Here is a 24,632-nt window from a genome sequence, read left to right on the forward strand (position 1 = left end):
TCATAGAAATCATTCTGACAAAAGGGATGATGTGAGGTTAATTCAAACTCCATTAACGCTAGGAAGATCAATGTAAGGTGATCATTTTTGTAGGGAAGTACTTGACCTGGAGATTTAGTAGTTGGAGATAATTACACAGGTGAAAGGTGGTTATTATAAAAAATATAGCCCCAAAGTAGGGCAGACAGATTTCAAACAATTTAGAGGAAAGATAAAAGAGTCTGGGGCATGAGATACTGTCATGATAAGTGATGTAAGTTTTCTGAAGTGAGTTCTACTTCAGTATCTTAGATGACCTCAAAGAAGAGGCACATAGAGGTTCTAAAAAATGCAAGTTCTGAGAGAGGTCTATTTAATTTTTTTTTTTTAATGATTAGGTGAAAATAATAGAAGGAGAGTCAAATGAAGGTTTATGTAAGAGAAATTTATTTATGTATATGTCCATATTTTTTGCTATATATATCCAGGACCTGTCCTAACTACATGTATACATTCCTTTAAAATGGCTTCAGAGACAGAACAACTTAATGATTTATTATTACAACTCATAAAATGTCTCTCTCTTGAGACTGCTAAGTAATTTATCAACCTCAAAAAAGTTTAGACTTTTTCAGCAATGAGAAATTAAGACTTGTAATAATACTAAAAGGTAGTTCCAACCCAGAGTTTTCCTAAGTCCATCACTTTCAATTTTTATATCGAAAGAAATCCACAAAATCATTTTAGGATAATTTAAGTGCAATTTTCCAGTGAATGCTACGGTCATTGGAAATCATCGTTTGGTAAAAATTGCTTATGCCTAAAGGCGGATAAGATGTGGATGGAGCCAGAAGAAAGTTTCTTGTGATTATTTTCATTATGTATTTTTTTGATAATTGTGTTAGTATGAAGTTAAAACTATCTAGCTTCTATCTTTACTGGACTATGAGTTTAGAACTTTTCTGTGCTAATCCTTATGTTCAATTTTCCCTTGATTTTCACTGTTTTCATCTTTATACCAGCTGTGCTCAGTAAATGTTAAATTGAAAACATAGAAAGAGAGTCATTTATTTAACATAGGAGTTTACAAACATCTGCACTCACCTTAACAAAGCAATGATTTTATGTATAAGATCCAGTGACTGCCAAAAGGAGTTGAAGGTTTTAAATATTCGCATTGCATAGTTTCTGCCTACGGTGGTTTTCACACCAGATTCTGTGTCACTGAGAGAATTTGGGACACCGAAGGCAATTAAAGATAAACTACCTGATGTTGCAGCCAGATTGCCACCAGGAGCGGTGCTGAAGCGATTTTAGCAACGCGGGTGTGCGTGTGTAATGACGCCCCCTTAGAACTCTTCTTAGACGTTACCCAGTGTGCATGTAACGCAGCAGAATTCCGCAGGTAGAACGCAGACTTTGTCTTTATCTTTTTTCAATTTAAATTTTATCATCAAATTATCTTTTTTTTGTGGCATTATACAGAAGAGTATTGAGTTTATGCGGCTATGTACAGTTTAACGGATTCTGTAATTTCTGTTCTGTATAAAATTCCTGCTTTCTCTAATGGATTTCCTTTTCCAAATAGGATTGAAGAGGGCTGCAGTTGGAAAATGATACTCTAAGGATGTAACTAAAATCAATTTCATCTGAGAAATATTTATTTTTTGAAGTTAAATATAGTGAATCATCACGCATATTAATTCACTTTATCCACTTGTCTTCCTGGAGTTCAGAAATGTCTCACTATCTTTACAAAGAAAGTAAAAAAAAAAAAAAAAAAAAAACCCAAAAACCAAAAAACCAAAAAACCAAAAAACAAAACAAAGGGATTAAATACACATAGGGAAGATTATCTAAATTGACTGTCTGTTCTTACCAGATTTCAGTCAATAAATTTGGGAACATCTAAATCAATTTAATGTCACCCTCTATTCATTTTCATATTTTTCACATGGGTGTTCTAATACATTCAGGTAGATTATACCATGTTGATTATAAATATTATATTTAAAATTAACATTTATTTATATTTGCATAATTTCATTTATAATTGATGTCTCAAGTCTTTCTATATTGAAGACCATTAGTCCATGACTGTGAAACAAATGTTTATAAATTCAGTAATTCATCATCAAAACTATTCTGACAGTATGAGTGGAGAATTTGGAATCAAATGGTTCACTTGTGAAAATGGTATTAGCAGAGAAGGGGTGACCAGAAATACACACAGAGAATAACTTTCTGAGTGAAAAGTAACTCAAGATATCTCAACCTGATTTACTATAGTACATACTCCAGAAACATTACTTTTTGAACTACATGGCCCAGTATATACATTTACAACATTTATTTTCATAGTTATAACAGCATTTGCTTATAAATCTCAAACATATCACAGGTGCACAGAAGCTAATATTTATCCTTGAATTAATTTTCCATCTCCTTGTCTCCCGTTGTACTCCTTTTATACTTAATTCTTTTTTATATTTATTGCCACAATTTTTCTCTTGTTTTCTTAGTAAACGCTTGATGGATCTGCTTCTATTGCTGTGCTTACGTCCTTTTCTTTTTTTTTTTTTTTTTGAGGGTTGTTTTTTTAACATGTATAACTAAGCTAAAAAAAAATGTTAACCCAACTTGTGAGTCTTTGTTTTCAAAATTGTGTTTAACTTCTCAACCTTTACGTGTTTGCTATATGTGTAATATACTTATGCATGTATATGAGTAACCTCATTTTTTAAATCATTATTCATTCTTCTTGTAATTATTTGCTGACTTGTGTTTTCTGAATTTGAGTACATTGACCCATTTTATTTATTCTGTGTTTCCTTCAATACCCTATCTTTAAGGGTGTCTTATTAAACATCCTATATCTATCTTTAACAGTCTTAAGTATTTAACCTGCTTTTATACATGCTTTTGACAAATAATTAATAGTAATTAATAAGTGCATTTGCCAATAAAGAATAGAATCATTTTATCTGAGATTGGTTTCTGCTTTAATCTCTCCTACTATCCCAAACCAGTTGATAAAAAAAAAAAAAAAAAAAAACTGATTCTTTTTTTTGGGGGGTTTTCATAACAGATTGATTTTTTAAAACGTTTTAATCAGTCATTATTTAGGCTTCAAGTTTTATTCATTTACTTTTGTTTACCACCCTTTTGAATCACAAATCTGTCTACTTGCCTATTTATTATATTTTCAAGAAATTATTTCAGAAATGGTTATTCGGTAATACCATTGTTGAGTCTGGCCTGTAAATAAATGACAATGTTTTGCTCCCTTGGACTTGGTTAACATACTGTCTGGACAGAGAACGTCACTTGTTTGCAAAAGTTTTTATGATTTGACTTCCCAGTGGTCTAGCATTCGCTTATTGATGAGAAGCTGACGGAAATCTGATTCCATGTGTTTGTAGGTAAATCTTGTTGTTTTGTTCTTATACTCCTGTAATTTTATTGAATTTCTTTCCTGTTTGAAATCCTCAAATTTCATTGGCTTGTACCTTAGGATGCTTTAGCTTCAGAAGATTTTGTGATATTATGTCTTTATTTCTTCATTGTCACCCCTCTATTGTCACCTTTTGGAACGCCTAGTTCTCTATCTTCTTGTGTCTTTGCTGTGCTGTCTGAGGTGGTCCTACAGCTGATTGGCCATGTGAGTTCCGTTCTTTTCCAGGTTTTGAAATTTTTTTCATGAATATTTATCTGTAAAAAACCAGAAACTATCTTGAAAACATAACTCCCAATCATATATCTTTATTTTTCTTCTCATAATTTCTATATAAGTTAAATAGCATATTAATAAATTTAAAGTTCCTTTTTCATTTCCCTCAGTTTCCTTAAAGGCAATTTTTCGTCTAATTTGATAAAAATTCTTCCAGTTAGAATTTATTTATTTTACTAATTCGATTTTTCATAATTAATTCATTATATTACCTATTAATATATTAAAAATGTATAGGCATATTTGTGTATATTTTTCCAGCAGATTAACATTTTTATTTAGGATTATCTGTTGAAAGCCTATCCACATGGGTAAACATATTTTAATATATAACATTCTATTTTATATTTTGCATAAATTGTATTCTTAATTTCCCCAAATATAGGTTACTTCTATTTCATATCATATTTGGGGAAATTATGTAAATTAGTACTAGTAATTGTAAAATATGTAAATTAGTAAATTATGTAAATTAGTAAAGTGAATGTTAGTACAAAATATGCTATTAGTAAAATAAAGTACAATTAGTCATTTAAAAGAATAATAATTTTGTCCTCATCAATTTGCTATTTGAGCAGGGCTTAGCAGTAACAGCTTGTTCTTGCTTTAGTCGGCCTTACCTAGTGTACACAAAGGCCAGAGTTTAAATCACCCCCAGGTTTTCTTACTAACGTGTATAGTAATTGCGGCTCTTTGTCAATGGGACCTTAGTAGGGGTCCTCAACATGACCTCTCCATGTGGCCTCTGCTTCCTCAGAACATAATGTCTGGGTTCCAAAAGATGTACATCCCCAATTGGGGAGGATAGAGCTCAGTGATAGAGCATTTGCTTAGCATGCACAAAGGTCCTGGGTTCAATCCCCAGTAACTCCATTATAAATAAATAAATACATAAATACATAAACTTAATTATCTCCTCCTCAAAAAACCCCCAAAATCCCCATAAAACAAAAAACCATGCATCTCCAAAGAGAGAAAGCCAAGTGGAAGCTGAATTGTCTTTCTAACTTGTTCTAAGACTTCACTCAACATCACTCCTGCTGTATTCTTTTTATTAATTTGAGTCTCCAGAGCTGTTCACCCTAGATAGAGAGTACCAAGGTTCTGGAAGAGAAGACTGGATTGAAATATTACTGTAGACATGATGAAAAAGATAATCTGAGGCAGTCTGCCTTCTCATCTAAATATCTTTTTATCCATCCCACATGCTCAATACAATCACTTTGTGTCCTGACCCCGCACCCCAAAACCTCATCCCATCAGGTTATCACACTCAGGCGGAGGTTTGGCATCGTATGATCTAAATCTGGACCAGCTGTGGATGAACTTTGTCGGGTGTGGTACATCTGCTGCAGCGCTGTTGACTCTTTCTCAGTCTGAAAATCTGTGAACTAAAAAGGCAAGTGATATGTCCCTGTAGTGAACGTATAGTAGAGAGACAGGCATGAGGTAACTGTGATAGCCATTCTTTCAAAAAAGGAGGAAAGTGAGGCGCTTGGTAATCACTGGTCCTAGCAATTCTGAAATCCAACTGAGCAGTGGTTGCGAGTCCCTTGCTTTCCTGATCACAGCTCGGACACTCCGTGGGTCTTTGCACTATAAGCTTTTGTTTTCACCTCATGAATCATCCTCCCTTTCCCGTGAAAAAGTATTTATGTTTGCAACTAAGTAGTGTTTCAGCCTATTTCCTGCCTATGTTAGTTGAGAACTGCCTCTGTTTGCTGTTACTGCCTTTATTTTTAATGTCCTTGTCCTTTTAGTACAGGCTGATATAACTTGATTAAAAACTTCGTGGTTTTATATTATTCAGTTCTAATACAATCCTTTAGGCAAAAGCCACACCCAGAAACTTCTTTAGAATGAACTCTTCTTCATTCAGTACTTTAAAGATGCACCGTTGTCATCAGGCCTTTATCTTTTCTTGTCCACGAGTCCATGAATTAGTTCTATCATTGTCCCTCTATGTGCAGTTAGCCTTTTCCTCTGGATTCTTTCTTCATTTCCTTTCTTTCCTTCCCTCCCTTCCCTTCCCTTCATTCCTTCATTTCCTTCATTCCTTCCTTCCTGTCTCTCTCTATTATTTTTTTACTTTTTGAAGTTTTACAGGGTATAGATATCTGTGTATCAATCTTGCTTACTATTCACTGAGCTTCTGTAGTTCTAAATTAATAAACATTTGGCCGTTACGTCCTCAATTGTTTCCTGTCCTATTTAATCTTTTTCTTTCTATGCTCACCTGATATTGTCCCTCTTTGACCACTTGATATTGCCCTACAAGATGGTAAGTATTTATTTCACTTGTTCTCACCTTTTCTTTCTCTCTTTTGCAAAGAATCTATTTATTGATATCTCTTAAATTTCACATTCACTTACTTCTGTAGCTTCCAAACTTCTATAAGCTCGTTCAGTGAATTTTTCATTTCTGATTTTGTAATTTTAAGTTATAGAATTTCTCTTTCATACTTTGTTACAGTTTCCATTTCTCTGCTACTTTTCATCTGTTTGTTCCTTTTGTCAATGTTTTCCTTTAGGTTTTTAAATAGATTTCTAGTATCTGTAAAACAGGTTCTTGTGTGCTAATCCTACTCTCTGTTTCATCATGATGTCTGTTTTCATTGACTGATTTTTCTTTTGATATTTCCCAACTTGGGAAATACACTGGGGATTTTTAATTGCATCCTAGACATTTTTAATGATTGAGTCTGAATTATGTTGTCTTCCTTTAAAAGGCATTGAGTTTTGTCATCAGCAGTCATTTAATTACTTTCAATTACTGGCAATATCCTTTGGATGTGTTATGCTTGGTCTTATTTCTTATTAGGGCTAGTCTAATTTTATTCTTAGTCCTGAAAGTTAATCATTACTCTAGTTTATGGTCTTTACTCATGAGGTAAGACTATTCTGGAATCTACATTTAATTCACAAGTAATTAGTTCACAAATATGTTTACTCTCTAGATAGATGAGAATCAGTGCTCCCAGCCTTTAGCAGTATCCACCTTCATTTACTTCACAGCTTCTGAGGGCCAGCAGTCTCATAAGTAAAGACTCTTCTTATGAATGAGAAGCTCTCTGTCAAATACCGATTGGTGACTCCACACAGACTTCTGGTGTGGGGCCATTTTCCTTATGTCTCATGGCCTGCATTGCACATGTTAGTTGCTTCAGCAGCAATATATAACTCCATCCTCTACCACCTCAACTCGGTGCATCCACTGTGTCCTGCTGGTGCTTTATGGTCCTCATCTGTGATCCAAAACAAAGCTCCATGCAGGAAGCCAGAATGAACATGAAACTCACCTAGTGTGTTACCCTTCTCCATGAGTCATTGTCTTAAGCAGCCTTTTGAATAATAACTGAAAACCCAAGGATGCCTTCCTTACTTTGTCACTGGAGGGTTAGTTTGGAACCAGTTATGCTAGAAATAAATGATCTCATGTGAAAATTTTAGAGGTGAAGATTTCACACAGTTTCTAATTGAAAATGGAAATTTTTGAGTAAAACAATAGAATGACTATTGACTGTACAATATTCACAAAACTAAATAAGTTTAAAATCGATTGACATAATAAAATACCCCAGTGACACTCTGTTAAGGTAATAGCATTTATGTTCAAAGTCATTAAAACTTAACACAGAACTAAGATTTTTAAACCTCTACACACACACATTTTTACAGATATATACACACATGCATACGCACATACATATATGCATATATCTCTGTTTATTTCAAACAAGGAGCATACCAACATTTCACAACAGTGTTAAAAACTAACAACATTGATATCTGGATCATGAAACAAAAGAGGATGTGAGATGAATATGTCCTATTAATTTTTTAAGACTACTATGTTTTGGGCTATAGTGATGACATTGATATTTATTTGACATTCCTCAAATAAACTCAAAAATGTTTATATCTCTAATCTAGTGTAATTTGTAATTTGTTACAGTGTATGTTTTCAGATTTAGCTGTTATTTTTTAATGAATAGGAGCGTGAAGTTTTACTGTGAGAGTATATGGGCTTTCAGATACTGTGGTCAAAGTTCAATTTATGTTAATTACATGAATTTGTATGTTCTTCAAATTATGGAAACTTCCTAAGCTTCTGTGTCATTTTACAACTAGAAGTAATAATTGATAGTTCAGATGATTCTTAAGATTAAATGAGGTAATGCCTGTGATAATGCCTGATAGATTGGCTGGCAAAGATGGTGCTGATGGTATCTTTGTATTGTGATGAGTCAAGCTATTTTGTAAATCAGATAATAATTTTACATGGGTAGATCACAATTGCAGGAATGGTTTATTTCCATTTTTCTTTGGTCTGCATTTGCAATGGCTGAAAATTTTTTATTTTTAAGTGCATAAAATCACTCCCTTGTAATATCCATTCATACCATTGATCAACTTGTTAAATATCTTTAAAAAGTCATTGAGAAGAATCAGTGGTGCTCCAGAGTTGTAAAACTAAGCAGTGATTCATTTTGTATATTGTAATGTGGTGGAAATCCATGGGAAGGTGAATTGTTGGTAGTGTAATTATATTATATCCATATTGATTATCCTGATACACTCTTTCCCTGATGCTGTCTGATATTATTCAGTAAAACCCACGTATCTGGGAAATCTAAGGCACAGAGATCAAGTAGGTCTAGACTACATAATGTCAGAGCCAGAATTTGGAGGTAGACCTGGAGCCTACGTTATAGTTATGTCATTTCTATATGTGCCAGGATCCATGGAAAGGAGTATTTAAAAGTCTGGGTTGCACGGAGAAGCACTAAGGAGAAAACAACGCATTTGGACAAACTGATAGATGGTCAATATTTTACATATGGAAGAACATAAAACATCTGTGCTCAAATGTAATTCAGAGGTTGAGGTCATGTGACTGCTACCACTTGAAAAATAAGCTCTCTCTTTCCTGATACTAAAATCTGTAGGGGCAGTATCTTTTCAATGCCAGTAGCAAAACAAATACCTTTATCTCATGCTATCTCCATAAAAATAAATCATTAGTATTTCTCATGGGTGGTAATTAAATATTTAGGACAGGTAGGATTTTTAGTTCTGGAGGTATTGAGTTAACCTGAGGTTTGTTCAATTATCCAAAGGTTTATTTCCTTCCAGTTTATTTCCTGTGAAAATGATACACATTTTATACTATGGCTAAAAATTTGTGAAGAAAAGCAACAGAAGAGGACAAATATTATGTTTCTACCAACTCGTATTTTTTGAGCTCTTGAAAAAAGGAGTTGAATAATAGATTTGCTGAACTTGAAGGGAAAGTTTTTTTCCATGTTAAAGATTGAAATGTAAGTTGCAAGCATAATTCTTGTTTACTGCACATGTGTAGCGAATTTTTAAGGAACAAGTTTATTACATCAAGGACAGCATGAGTCAATGGTTTTAGGGGATTCAATAATAACCATGAAAAATCTGCACTGTGATATATTGGCTGTGACAGGTCTCACAAAGCGTCATGTAGAACTTGCTGAATTGTATCATTGAAGGCCACAATCCTTAGAACAGAGGAAGTTCTTTAAATGTAGGTCATTGTGTTCTTTTGTATAGTCAGATAGAAGTATCCAGAGAGCTCTTAGGATGCTCAGACAAGGAAAGTGAAAACTTTATTATTAATTCATTGTAAGATATAACTCATGATACTTACAGTGTAAGTGACCCGATTATCTTAATGTCAGTTAATAAAGAGTGAACCTTCCAAAGTCTGGGGATTCAGTTGTTTATAATAATATATTTGATATGAAAAAGTGAGCTACTCACAATAGTACTTGGAGTTCTATTTTATCTGTTCCAGAAAGTAGTGTGGTTTGAACAAGCAGGGTAATAATGATGTTGATAGTATTGTAGTAACAGTTGTAGTAGTAAAAAGAAAAGCCCACATTTATTGTGCATTTCATGTGTATGGATTAAAAACATTTAATGTTGGCCTTAAATGTACCTATGAAGGGTAGGGTAAGATTCTGGAGAGAGCAGAAGCACATAGAGATTTTTGGTGACCGGCACCTTCTCTTTCTAAAGGAAGTTACCAATCCTCTCAATACTGGCAATTGATCAGGAGTTGTCAGCTTTGTCTGGGCAGAAGTCATGGTTGCAGGACGGAGATTCCCAAAGGTCAGACAGACCAAAGTAAATATACTAAAGATTTGCAGGGCTGCTAATGCGCTGATAATTTTCTTATAAGTTATTTGTTTAAGTATGAACTTGTATCAGAAGGCAACTAAGAAGCGGAAGCAGAATATATGGAAAGAACAACAGCATTTTTTTTTTTTTAATATGCTTGCACTGCCAAGGACCCTGAGATTGTAGTTCAGGACCCACTGGAGGAAGAGGAAGAATTCCCGTTAAACATATCAAGCTTCCCTTTTAAAGAATGTGCTTTTTTTTGTTTTTGTTTTTGCTTTTCAATTCCATATATAATTGAGATCATACAGTAGTTGTCTTTTTCTGATTTAATTCACTTAGCATTATAATGCCCTCAATTTCACCCATGTTGTCACAAATGGCAGGATTTCTGACTTTCTCATGGCTGAATAATATTCCATACATATATGCGTGTATGTACAATTTTCTTTATCCACTCATCCATTGATAGACACTTATGTTGTTTCCTTGTCTAAAGAAACAGAGAGTAAAATGGTGGTTGACAGGTCCTGACAGGTGGGGGAAATGAGTAGATGTTGGTCAAAGGGTAAAAAATTCCAGTTATAAAATGAATAAGTTCTGAAGATCTACTATTCAGTGTGACCTACACCATATTACATTCTTGAAATTTGCTAAGACAGTAGATCTTAAACGTTCTCATCCCACATGCAGACAAATGTAATTATGTGAGGTGATGTGTTAACTAAGTTCATCGGGGTCATCATTTCACAGTATTTTTGTGAATCAAATCATCATTTTGTATACCTTAAACTTATAAAAAATATACCAGTTTTATATGTCAATTGTATCTCAGTAAATCTGGAAATAAAAAGAACACAGGAAGGCAGGACTCTTTAAAACAGGTTCCAATAGCGTGCACTGGACATGCCAACATCCCTTCTTTATGTGTCTGACTTACTTCTTATTTAATAAAGAAAATGAAGCAGTGCAAATAAAATAATAGTTTAATGACAGAAAGAGGAATGTGTTTAGCTACACTCTAGGAACAAAGGTGAGAGAGAGGCACAGTGAAGCCTTAACAAAAACTTAACCTGAGTTTGGTTTAGCGCAGACATGATGGAAGTAAAGTAGTCATTCTCTAGCAGGGAAAAGGGCAAAACTTTCTTCAAGAAAAGTAACATAACCCAGATTCTTAAAAAATGAAAATAGGATGTAACATTCATTAAAATAATTTCTAGACATGTCAAAAAACAGAAATATATTGCTAAAAACAGGAGAAAAAGAAGGTAAAGAGGAATGGACCATTAAGAAATCTAGATACTGAAATATCAAACCAGGACTTGAAAGGCATTATTATTAATGTATTCAAGAAAATAGAGTAAATAAATGGCAGAGATGAACAGACAGGTAATTTCACCAGTGAATTAAGTTTATTAAAGTATGTAAGACTTTTTGAATGACATGTAGTATCTCAAATCAAATATTAGACCCATGAGAAAATAAGATGGGTAGCCTGGAAGACAGATCTGTTGAGAATATTCAACTGAAGCACAGTGAGGGGTGGGGGGGAAAGGAGAAGTCAACATAAGACAGATGTGAGAAGATGATGTCAGAGAAAATGAACAGGTTCACTTGCATAGACGGGATTAAACTGTTGGGCTATTACCTCAGGTATAATGAGAAGTTACTGAGAAGTGTTACACTTTGGAGCAGATGACCAGATTTATGTTTTTGCAGATTCCTCTGGCTGCTGTGAAGACGGTAGGCAAGGGAGCCCACTTAGAAGCCCAGCGTGGTGGTACAGGTAAGCGGTCCCAGCGATTTGGATTATGGGCTGGCCGTGGAGGAGCTGGTTGGCTAAAGCTTGAAGAGTGAGTTTCAGGGATTGATCATGGATTGGATATGGGAGAAAAGGAAGTAATGGCAATAATGGCTCTAGAAAGTTATAAGAGAATTCCTTCATTAAAGATTCAGAGTCAATATGTTTAACAAATCATTTAAGGGGTAAAATATGAATAATAACCTTTTCTTGCTTGATTTTAAAAACTGTATTTCTATAAGTTTTAATTAAAACCTTTAACTATTTAAGTGTAAAGTTGTTTTAGGTATAATTTTCCCTAATGTATGCTTAGTTTTATGTACTCTTTAAATGAAAAACTCTGGATAGCATCTTCAATCTATGATCTGTGTTTCTATTGTCATAGCCATGTTCTGTTCATGGCAAGATTTATACTCTGTGTGTGTGTGTGTGTGTGTGTGTGTGTCTGTGTAATATATACTTAGTGTGCATTGTATACCCCATTAAAATAATCCAAGGATAACATAAAAAGCGGTATTTGGGTTTTAATGTATATTTTTTTATTGCTGTTTATTTTTCTCTGTCAGAATCTGTAGTCTTTTTCTGTGTACCAGCTGTAAGCCATATATCCTTAAAAACACTGTTTCTTTCATCCAGAAATGGGGTTGTATCAATGCCAACTGCACTTCCTATAATACTGTCTCCTGATGCTTTGCTAAAATGATGAAAGTCAATTATGGCTTGAAAAAAATGCAAAAAAATAGGAAAACCTTAGGAACTGGAAGAATACTGGCACTTTGATTATGTCAACTATCTGGATGGAGAAATAGAAAGAGAGAGAAAAGAGTAGATAAGGGAAGAAGAGAAAAGTGAGAGAAAAATCTGAATAGGCTCCTAACTAGAAAGCTCAAAGATTGCACTAACCTGGCAGACATACCTGGGTATTTGTGTGTATTTTAGACAGTTCTACAAGCAGGAGTGAGAACAAGGGATAAAATGTGGTGTTAAAAAGAGACATTGAAACACAATTTTTTCAGGCTAAACTTTCTCAACTAGAAGTCATTTATGGAGTTCAGTGGGTACATACAGCTTTATGCTGTACCTAATATGAGATATAATCTACAAGGAAGAAAATAATTTGACCCTATTTTTCAGGCCTTGGTATAATAAAGGCTTCCCTGCTGTCCCCATTATCACAATAGCTTAAATGAATTTTCCACTCATTATCTGCCAACTAGGAGGTAATTGGATCTAAGAAAGAGAAAGCAAGTATGTATTATTGCAGGTGAAAGGCCAGAGAAGTTCTTTATGTTGGCATCCTGCCTTCTGGAGAAATGCAGGTGACAGCAGGGTTTTCTAGGCACTTTCATAGCTTCTTGGGGCTGATGGATAGTTTGCAGCAGGCAATTGTGTACAAGATGCAGAAACTCAAATAAATGTTAGCTATTGGTAGCCCTAATAATGAATATCATGAAAGGCTATAGACATTATTTTCCTAAAACTAATTTTAACAGTTCTGTAGAGGTTACCCAAAATAGTGAGAGAGTTTCTGGACCATGGTGGAAGCAGATTCTTTAGATAGTTTGATGTCTTTGTCTGAACTGTAATCTAAAGCACAAGTTTGCTATAATTTGATACTGTTATTATTATTATTTTTTTGCTTTCGTATCAGGTTCTGAAAGCACTATCCCCAAATGGAACTATTTTTTCCTGTCTCTGGTTGCAAAAGGTGATTTCAGTATCACTCCTACTTGAGTGGTAATCAGGAATGCCTCAAATATGAATCTACCCTAAGAAGTTGCAGTTAAGCAAAACAAAATCATAGTTTGAAATAATCATTTGAAAGTACCCACTCAATGATGGTATGGTAAATATGCAGATCTCTAAATCAATGCCTCTATCTAACTGTAAAAGGAATCCAGCCATTATAGAACCTACAGAACCATGGAAATATAATGTGTATATATAAACATACATCTTTTTTCTATAATTACAAAAATAAATGCATTAACTATGTTGTTATAAACCATTAAAAAGTGGTTATGTATTAAGTTAGCATTTTATAACTATCAGATTATGCATCTAAAAACATCTGTTAGTAGGTTTTATAAGTATTGGGGCTTATTCAATTACCACATTGCTTCAAAAGTATTTTCTAAACCCATCTTTCCAGGTCTCAATGACTGTTTATTCCTACTATATGCTTAATCTGCATATAGCCTTTCTAAAAAATAAAATCTGATGGAGAAATTCAGGAAGGTTCCCTACTGCTCCCAGATCAAGTCCCAACTCCTCACCATGGTTTACTTGTTATTATATGGTTATTAAAGATATTCCCCAATTCTGTCTGTCCATGCTCATCTTATATCTCACACTGTAGCTCAGGGCATCTGGAACTGCCCTTCTATCTGCTTTAGTTAGAAAACTAAAACTCCTCTACACATTAAGTCATGCAAACAGACACTGCAGTGGGGGCTTAGAGAGAATAGTTCTCTATTCAACCAGATAAGCTGCAGTTTAGACTCAGCTGGAATATCCATTATAAACCAAATGCAAACTAAATGCACCAGTACCTACATACACACACAGACAAACATATATATTATTTTTAAAAGTAGGCAAACACTTTATATTTGTATAGGCTGGATGCTGTGTGGATAGGGACCTGTCTTTATTTGCTCACCTTAGTAAAATGCCTGATCACAGAAGGTCCTCGGTAAAAATTTGTTAAATCACTGAATATATAAATTTAATGCCCAAAATTCTTGCTCAGTATATAATTCTGGTTTTAACTTAGATTATGTTACCAGAATCCTGACTGTGTGCTGAAACGCCCACCTTAATATGAATTTTCCTCTTCTCAGTCAAGTTGATTTTATACACATTTCTCAGGGGCAAACTGTAAACATTAAAAATACATAAAATGCTAAAGTCAGTACACTTGTTATTTGAATCAGTCTTAAAGCTTTTATTTTATCTTGTCAAACAGGTGATTAAAAATCACAATGAAGAGAGTGCATTTGATATTCTGAGCATGAAAATATAATACTACATGTGCATTGATGGGTGAAAACCATGCTAAATATTTGATACACAATTGTATTTTACAATTACATATCATTCCAAGGCCACGAAGTGTTCTAATGGTTCCTTCTACGTTAAATTATTTTTAGTCATAGGAAATTCACTTTACTTTGTGCAAATTCCCTTTTCCTTCCAGGAAAAGTCACCATTTCTTTATTAGATGCTAAGATTTTGATATTCATTTTAACCTACTTCAGAGTAGAAGTCCAGCAAAATACATTGATAAAATATTTTTGACTCTGAATTTTGTGATACAATAGGTTAAATTGCAATATTCCACATATATTTAAGTATGTGTGTCTCTCAGTGTAACTGAGTCATTTCACTGTGTGGTTGCCAGGTCTCTGGGGGCATTTGCCTCATGCCCAGTACCTGCTGATCTCTCCTGAGTTTATCAGGGTAACTGAAATATTTGACTCAACCCATGGACCCTCAGAAGAATAATTTGAGCATATCAAGAAACGCCTGCAGTCCTTGCCCCAGATACCTCATTCCCTCACTAGCAGAACAGCTGCTTGACAAACACATGTTCGATGAATTTTACGAATGAAGGCAAATGATGACAGTAAAGGGCCTGGGGTCAGATAGACCAGGGGTTGAAAATCAGCTTGTTACATATTTGCTGTGTGCTCTTAAAATTTAACTTCTCTCTTCCTAAAATGAGCAAAATTCATTGAGTTGTCTTGATAAATAGAAAAGATAATGGGCAAAATACACAGGTATCTTCATTATTAAAGTAAATAGTATGTGAGAAGCATAGGGAACAGTGAGTGGCACATTGTAGCATATCTAAATATTTATTATTGATAGTGGTTCCATCCACCCCCTCTGTATAGTCAAATCAGCCCTTAGGCACCTTTTTTTGTCCCAATTTCTAAACCATTTATGAAGCCAATGATTTGACAGATGTAGGATTGGTGAGAAAGGCAAGACCTTGAGGAACCTCTCAGATCACAGCCCATGAGCAGGCACAGAACTGGCATTGAACCAAAACTGCTTTGGCTTCGGAGCATGGCTGTGATGTCTGCTTTGTCTGAATTCCCTGAGCATATCCAGAGTTAAGGAGCACAGGCCCTAGGTAGCCTGGATGAGTTCCATTTCCACCCTTCATAGATTCAAAGAAATTCCAGAACCTTTCTGTCTATGGTCTAAGAGAAGTTAAGACTAGGCTTCTCAATTCATGGTTGGTGGGGAAATCGGGCTCGTGGAAACTTTACACAGAAGAAAATACACTTTGCAGCCTGATTGTGAGGACCCGGGTGACTTAGTTCATCGGCCAAAATTAGGAAACACAGCAGAAGTGGAGTCTTTGACCTCCGTGGCCTCGTTGGGAATAAGGAGCTGACAGGTTTTCTGTGAGTCTTGCAGATAAAACCCAACTTTTTTAGCCTCAGTTTTTCATCTGAAAATGGGTATCTTTCCTTAAAGCTCTAAAATATTTCTCTTGATTATAACATTCTATGAGATCAAACCCCAAATCCAACATGGATAATATAAAATAAATCCTGTGGAAAGAGCATGAAGCCGCCTACAGTGCACTCCTACAATCATGTGGACACTGGTGAGGACAGCGCTGAGGGATGGGGTGCGCTGAAGTGGGGGGAAGACTCTGGGAAGAGAAACCTGGAGGAAAGCCTCTACCTGGTGAAACGCGGAAAGACCTGATAGGAATGTGTCGAAATGCTTCTTCACTGTTTTCCTTTAAACAGCACCTCTGGCCTGATTTCTTTGAAATCACTGGAAAAAAGGAACTGTTCTCTCAAGTTGATCGCAAAGCCTGAGGGCAAGTTGGAGGAGGATCTAAAATCTTGACCGTGAGCCCCAGGGAATATATATATATTTTTAATCAAGGGTGCGGTGTCGGGGATGTTACTGCTACTTGAATGCCAAGGAGTTTAAGTTGTAAAGCAGAAGCCTCCCTGGAGACCCCTGACAGTGTCGGGCCCCGCTGCTGGTCACTTCTGTGGGCTTAGACTAAGGCTGTTCATAGGTCAACAGAACCCAGGCTACAGCCTGTGGGGGAACTCGGGCAAATCGTCACCTGTGATTCATTGGCTACAAAATGTCACCCTCACACTTTTTAAACGTCGGGGGAAAACATTCCTCTCCTGAAAGGAAACAGCGCACAGGGTGAATTTGCTTATTTAATTGTCAAATCCCTGATGACCTGGTTTCCTGCTTTAGCTGGAAAAATAGAAGGAGTCACAGGTCTGTTTGTTAAAACATTCATACGCAGTATTGCTTAAAGATAAATAATGTGGGAAATGGTGATTTCCTGACAGTGCCTATAAATTTATTTTATTTGGGGAAGAGTATATACTAGATTAGCAACCTAAATTCCTTAGCGGAAGAGCCAAAACTATATATTTTTAGCAAATAATTGTTGACGGTGATTAGGTTCTGGTCTTGTTGCAGAAAGAATTCAGAGATGAGACATGGAGGTCAAGAAAGTAAAGTGAGGATTTATTAAGTGATTGGATGCTCTCAAGGGAAGAGCAGGCAGACTCAGGTCAATGGTTGGGCTGAGTTTCTTTGGCAGGCAGGTTCCATAGGGTGTAAAAATGAATGGGCAGAATGTTCATTGGGGAGGGAGGGGTTTGGAGTTGTATTCTCTGATTTCCATCCCAGCTCCACCTTCCTGAGGGGAGAAGGGATTTTTGTCCTTATTTAGTCTGGATCTGAAGGGTCATGGTGTTGGTCCGTGATGGGTACTTCTAATCTGCAAGGCTATTTTGTTGAAATGAGGGCATAATGAGCCAAAGGTTACATTTGGATACTGGAGGTTCCTGCCTTTTCCCACTTTTCTTTGCCTGCCTCCAGGATACTTGTCACCCCCAAAATGAGTGATCTCTTATCAGTCAAAAGGTTCCTGCTTTTCTCTCTCTGCTCAAGGACCCCCATTGTTCACATGATGTATAGTTTCCTGCCATTTGGCCTGTGCCCCACTTTCTCACCTCATATCTTGCTGTCTGCCTGCTGTAACATATTTATGCTATATATTTATGGGAGGCATCCGAAGATTACACACACAGCTTTAACGATAAATTCATTGTTCAAATACATCATTTGGTGTATTGATGGACACTAAATTCCCAAGAGGTTTGCATTCTGAACCTTCTTTTTTCAAATGAAGTGTAAGGAAATCCAACATGACATAACAGCCACCATATTAATCATCAATAAAATGTGATCCTACTTTATTCAGATTATTTAAGTAAATTCTCAAATTTCTTTTAGTTTGATGTAGTCATGAAAACATGTTAGAATGAGCTGGCACACCAGTTTTTTGTCAGCATCACATCTTTATAGTAAGTAGCACATGTCATAAAAGGCAACGTCCCTATTTGAATGCTGTTGATCTGATAGAAATGGTTGTATCTGTCAAGATGATCTGATTTAAAGTGTTAGGTTATTAAATTATTGCTGTCCTTTTTGGTGTGTGTAATTTTTATACATAATAATTTTTGAATTCTAAATACCCTCCCATACCCACCCCAGATAATCAGTCTAGTAGAAGGTGACAGTGGAATAGGATGCCTCAAAATATTTATAAAATACTGTGAAAATGGACGAATGTCTCCTTCAATGCAGGGAAATATTTAAAACCCTCTCATCTGTATCTTTCTCTCTATAAAATGGGGATATCAACACCCATATTACAGGATTGCCATTAAGATTAAGTGACATTACATCTTGAATTGGAGGCAACACACATAATCTTTATCACACATAGTTTTTCACATGTAAACAGCAGGCTGCTCTTGCCATTAATAATTAGATTAGAGTTGTCTTTTCTCCTCTTCCATCTCTGCTGCTTTTTTATTTATTCTCCTTCCCCTTCCTTGGCTTCTTTTTCTTCTTATCAAAAATAATTTTGGCTGAGAATATACAAGGATACAGAGGGAAAAAGAGATGATATTGCCAGAAAAATTTCACTCCCCACCCCGTCACAAGACAAGGTGTGTCTGCCTTGAAAAATAAAATGCTAGCACATTTGATGTTAATGTCAGTAAAATTTACATTTGCAGGTATTAAACTATAAGAGATAGGAATTACATCGACAAAATAGAGAATTGCAAATAATTACTTTATCTACAATAAGATACAATGTATGATACCATGAAGCCAGGCCCCCTTTACATAGGATTAAACTGAAATAGTGATAATGGCTCATTTTCTGTAAACTTACACTTTAGATATTAAAAGTATAACCATTTTTATAATAATAAAGCAAGAAATTTTCATAGCCTCCATTTTAGAGACTGAAACACAAAGTAATTTAATTTCTTCAAACCTTGTGCTAAACTAAATCACTAGTGTACTTTCTTTACTAATATTTAAAAGGTACATATTTTCAGTATTTTCAAACTAATTACTTCCCAATAAAGTAAATATTAATGAAACTCTGTACAGATTTTTCATAATTTCCCACTGTTTTATAGTTAAGGAACGTATTTCTGTCACTTACATGTGATTTTTTATACTTAAATTTAATTAAGTAACTATAAAATGGTTTATACCATATGCTAGAAATTAACCAGACTTCGAGCCTTAAAAAATACTGAATCTAAGTTAACACTTGCATATGAATAAATTCTGCTAATTTTAAGAGGAGTCTTCAGTAAATAAGCTATATCCTTGATCAATTTTTGAATGCTTATTTTTTCTGCATAAAGAATAATTTTATATACAATGTCAAGTTCCATTTTTGCCATAATGTTGCTAGCTATATAGTATTTTCTTCCTTAGGATTGTTCTATTTAAAAATCAAAGTTTACATTATCTCTAAATTTAAAACAAATACATTCTAGGTCAAACTAAACATAACAATAGAGTAGAATTCTTTGACATTTCTTATAGAAATGTCATCTCTTACAGAGAGCCTTCCGAAGGTCTACTCACTTTAAGAACATTTTTATGCAAATTATAAATTTTGTTGCTTTATGAAAGAGTAGCAAATTCAAGCTGATTTGTGAATAATTATGAATTGATTATTTACGGATCAAATCTCATTAAATATTTCCAAGAACAAAAAGTAAGATAGAACATAAGATTTCATTACATTCTACTGATAAGTCAGAGAAGCCGATGATTGACCAATAAACCTGAATATATTTTTATTGTCCTCTCGGGGAAATTGTAAGCACCATTTAACAAGCAATTTATCAAGTGTGAACAATCTTATAAATCTAGCAACGAGAGAAAGCCCTGTATATCTCTTGCATGTAACAAATTGCTTCACCAATAAATATGATAGACAAGAAACTGCAGTTACAGATGCATTTATTATTTTTTCTTAAGTGCAGAAATATCAGCCAATGTTTTGATTATCACCACTATCATGGGACCTACCACGCATTAGGAATGTTGATGATGTATTAGTCATTATTTGTGAAACTTTATTTCATTCTCATTGACTTGACACTGCTATACATTTTTAAGAAGGGATTTCTGGTGAGGAGTAGCTGATATCTTTTTACATATCAGGATAACTGTGTAAAACCATGGAGTTCAGAGACAAAGAATGTTTTGGGTACTATTATTTCAGATTTTACATTTTATTAATGGTGAAATGAAGGTCCAGTGAGATGATAGGACTTGCCAGAGTCAAATGTCTAGAAAAATCCAGATTCTAGTTAGAGCTCATTTCTTCTGCTGCCTCGGTATTGTTTCCTTCAAAACTCTTTTCCCCGATGATATTGAAATATATCAAAGTCATAGTGTGCATCTGTTTCATGTGGCTCCGAACCTGTGTGAATAGAAATAAGCATTCTTATTTCTTAGTAAGAAGCTCTCTGGTAGATTCTAAGGACTCAAAATTCTCAAAGATGTTTCAAATTGAAGACACCTGCAGAGGGGAAGCAGCCACCATGAATCACCTTTTGTTTGTGTCAATTCTCATGTGGTTTCGAGGCAACTATTTCCTCACCCAGATAATTCAGACAGTTTGAGACTGACTCAAAATAGTTTGACAATGGAAGTTTGACAATTTCCTAATTGGTGAATAGTGATAGAATTTTATTTTATGATAAAATAGACCATGATTTATTCACATTGGTACTTCCACTCAGGATTAAAGAGATTTTATTTCATCTCAATAATTTTATATCTGGCTTTTTTTTTTCCCCACACCAAAAAAAATTCTAGTTCTCAGTGATCCCAGTATAATTAATCGTTTACTTTACCTGACAGTACACATAGCAGCGTCAGTATAAAAATACCAACACTACAACCAACAAAAAACTGCTGAAAAGTGTTGAAGATTTTTCTTTAAATTATTTTTTATCTTTAGAGCATACCCCCATTAGGGAGGCATTATCAAATTATTGTATCTTAAACTCTTAAGCTGATGTGAAATGGTCTCTCTCTATGTGTTTATGCCACTAATTTAATGCACAGGTTCATTTGTTTAATTTTACTTTCTATATTTAGGGACTGATCTTTTAAATTCAATTTTGTTGTATAACTGTGTAAAACATTTACAAAATTCTGAAATTAAGTCTACCAAACAAAGTATATTTAGAGAGTGTCGGTTTCTATCTGTACACTCCTAAGCCTGGTTTTCTCTGCTATAGGTCGCCATTATTTTTAAATTAAAATTTTGGTTTATTCCTACACTAAGAATAAGCAAATACATATTCATTTCTTTTTATCTCTTTTAGATTGACAGCTGCATGTTATTTATACAGAGAGATTACTTGCTTTTTTAAAAATAATAGCCTTACTGAGATATATTTCACATTACACAAAATTCTTTTATAATGTACACTTTGGTGGCCTTTAGTATATTAACATAGTTGTGCCACCATTACCACACCACGGTCTAATCTCAGAATATTTTCATCAACCCCAAAAAGCAACCCCATATCCATGAGCAGTGACTCCCTATTCCCCCATTGCTCCAGCCCCTGGCAACCACTAAGTCACTTCATGTCTCTCTGAATTTGCTGGATTTGAGCATGTAACAGAAATTGAATGATGTTCTGTTGTGACTGGCTTCTCTAATTCAGCGCACTATTTTTGAGGTTCATCTATATTGTAGTACAGATCAGTACCTTCTTCTTTTAACTTCCAAGTAATATTTTATTTGATGCCTGTACCATATTTTATCGATCCATCACTTGCTAGGTATTTATGGTGTCTTCAGTTTTCAGTTATTCTGAACAATGCTGCTGTGAAGATGATGTGCCCATCTATGTGTGATGTGTATTTTCAATGTTTTGAGTATATACCTAGGGGTAGAATTGCTGGATCATATTGTATCTCTATGTTTAACATTTTGAGAAAATGCTAAACTTTTTCTAAAGTGGCTGTACCCTTTTACAGGGCATACGGTTTCACTTTCTCTTCCTCCTCACTAACACTCGTTTACCTTTTTGATTATAACCATCCTAGTGAGTGTGGAGCGGTTCCTAAGTGTGGTTTTAACTTAAATTCAGCTAACATTTAATGATGCTGAACATCAGCTCATGTGCCTGTTGGCCGTTGGCATTTATTCTTTGGAGAAATGTTTATTCAGATCTGTTGATCATTTTTAAAGTGAGTTATTTGTCTTTTTATTATTGGATTGTAAGATTATATATTCTGCATACAATTCCCTTGTTAGACAGTTTATTTGAAAATTCTTTCTTTCATTCTATGAGTTACCTTTTTATTTTCTTGATAGTTTTATTGCTTTAGCTAGTATATTTATCTCTGTTATCCACTTGGAGTTAATTTTCTTGCATTGGGTGAAGCTGCGGTCCAACTTCATTCTCTTGCATGTGGCTTTTCTATTATCCCAGAAAGACTGTTTTTTAACAGTTTTTAAAAAGCTCACTTAGCCTAAGAAGACAGCCTAAGAGACATATCAAAATGTCTCTAGTGGATCCGAACTGAGCCCTTTACTGAGTGAGCACAGAATGACCTTACAAGCATATTTATTCTCGATCCTTTTTATTAAAAAACAGTACCCACAGCCGGAGATTAAAAGGGACAGTAAGTGCATAGGAAAGAAGCCTTTGCTAAAATATCTACTGAGTATGTTACTGCCAAGTAAGGCAACTTACATACATTTGTTTCAATATATCTGACTCTTAACAATAGGACTGCTTACTTTTTCAGAAATTGCAGAGGAACCTTTGAAAACAAGCACATCCTTTTTTTTCCTAAAACCACCTCGATGAGCGGAATGAACATTACACAGGTTTTAGCATGAAAATATAAAATAAATACGATATCCATTTGCCATCTGGTGTGTTGTAAATATATTCTTGTTTACTCTTTTCAGAAGCCCTAAATGAATTTCATAATTGCTTCATTCTCTGCAGGATGTGAAACCTCCATGGCCATTCTGGTGATGATGGCTTCTTTAACAAAACAAAAGCAAAATGAGGAGATAGGTGAAGTCATCCAGTGAACCTGCCTGTGTTTGTTTATGAAGGAAGTTGTCTCTTGAAATAATACTGTTCTGAGCTTCCGTCGCGGGTTTAAACAGTGTGACTAATGTCATCTGCTTCAAACGTGTAAGTGCATCGCTGAGACTACCCAGCAGGCTTTCCTGAAAATCAAATCAGAGACAGAGCAGAGCTTAGCAATAAAAGATGATTGGGATGTGTCCCCAGTGCAGTCTTCCACTATCTGTTAGCCTTAATTCTACCCTCCTGTCCTTTAGAATGGATATATAAGTGCATGACTAAATGCAGACCATTGTTGAGAGCCACCTGAGTGGCGCATTCTCCTTGTTTTGTGATAGCCGGTATCTAAATATATAATCTCTGTGATCACATCTACTTAGCGAGAGCTTTATATATAGCATACTGAGCTTTACCAGACACAGATGTTATTTTGGTGCTTGGAGTCAGTCACATATATTCTCAAAGAAACTTTCTGATGGTCGCTGATTTTTCTGTCCCCGACTCCATTAGGATTCTTTCCAGTCGGTAATCATTTAACAGCAGGTGCATTTTATGAAACAGGCACAGGAATCTTGAGTGAACTCATGATGAGAAGTCCTTCCATGCTGAACATCTAGACAGAACTGCTGAATAATGTGGGTAGTTACGGGCACCCACCCATGCACGGATTTATTGTTTGTTCAGTGCAATTTGTGTGAGCCCATTAGGGATCTTGGAGTGAAGACACTTTGTTTTAATCCAGTTTTCTCCTTTATCTCTTACTGATTTCATCATGTTTTAGTGGATTTTCTCCTCTCTCAGGATCGTTTTCTTTTAAAAATCCCCTGCTACCGCCCTTTGTTTAGGACCACATCTGGTCATGCCTTCCCTACCAAATTAATTTCCTAGTAGGCATTTGTTACTCCAGTTTTAATACTGAAAAGCAGAAGGGAAAGGATCATGTCTTTAGAAAATTTACATTTTAAAATAGGATAGAAGAAGGTGTTTGAAGAGGGAAGATTAAAAAAAAACTAAGAGAGAGGGGCAAATATTTTGCAGAGGAAAATAAATGTGTATATAATGAGCATATGCACACACACATACAGTACACAAATCATAAAAGTCCAGCTCAATGGAGTTTTATAAACACAGCCACCTCTCCAACACCTGGATCTTGAGATAATTACTGGTGTGACTTTTGAAACTGTATTAAACTATGTATGTTTATGAAGAATGTATTGTTTTGTGTCTGGCTCTTCTGAACCTTTGTGAGATTTATTAATATTACTGGATGAAGTTATAGTTCATTTTTTAAAGTTTCTGAATAGTATTTCACTGGACAGATACACCACATTTTATTTATCTATTCTATTGGTGATGGGCATTTTTGGATTATCTGCAGTTTTTAGATATTAGTAATGTAATAGGGAAGAACACATCTGACTCCATATTAGATCTGTTCCTTTAGCTCTAACGCTGTGCTGGCTCCCGTGCTTAGTCACGCTGGTTCTGCGCCTTTTGTAAAGAAATGTTG

The 24,632-nt window shown here is 35.0% G+C and overlaps 1 long non-coding RNA gene across 4 annotated transcripts in view; it reads left to right on the forward strand.

Annotated features, from left to right (window-relative positions):
• LOC141577436 (uncharacterized) overlaps positions 1 to 24,226 on the forward strand; it is a 686,006-nt gene extending 661,780 nt beyond the window's left edge. For 2 of the 4 annotated variants that reach the window (XR_012506308.1, XR_012506312.1), the window contains one exon: positions 11,579 to 12,064. This is a non-coding gene — a long non-coding RNA (uncharacterized LOC141577436). Of the gene's footprint in view, positions 1 to 11,578; positions 12,067 to 23,032 lie in introns of those variants that run through there. The other 2 variants (XR_012506311.1, XR_012506310.1) reach the window with 2 other exon arrangements.
• The last annotated feature ends 406 nt before the right edge of the window (positions 24,227 to 24,632 follow it).

This window comes from Camelus bactrianus, chromosome 4 (genome assembly GCF_048773025.1).
Source record: "Camelus bactrianus isolate YW-2024 breed Bactrian camel chromosome 4, ASM4877302v1, whole genome shotgun sequence".
NCBI classification, from domain to species: domain Eukaryota; kingdom Metazoa; phylum Chordata; class Mammalia; order Artiodactyla; family Camelidae; genus Camelus; species Camelus bactrianus.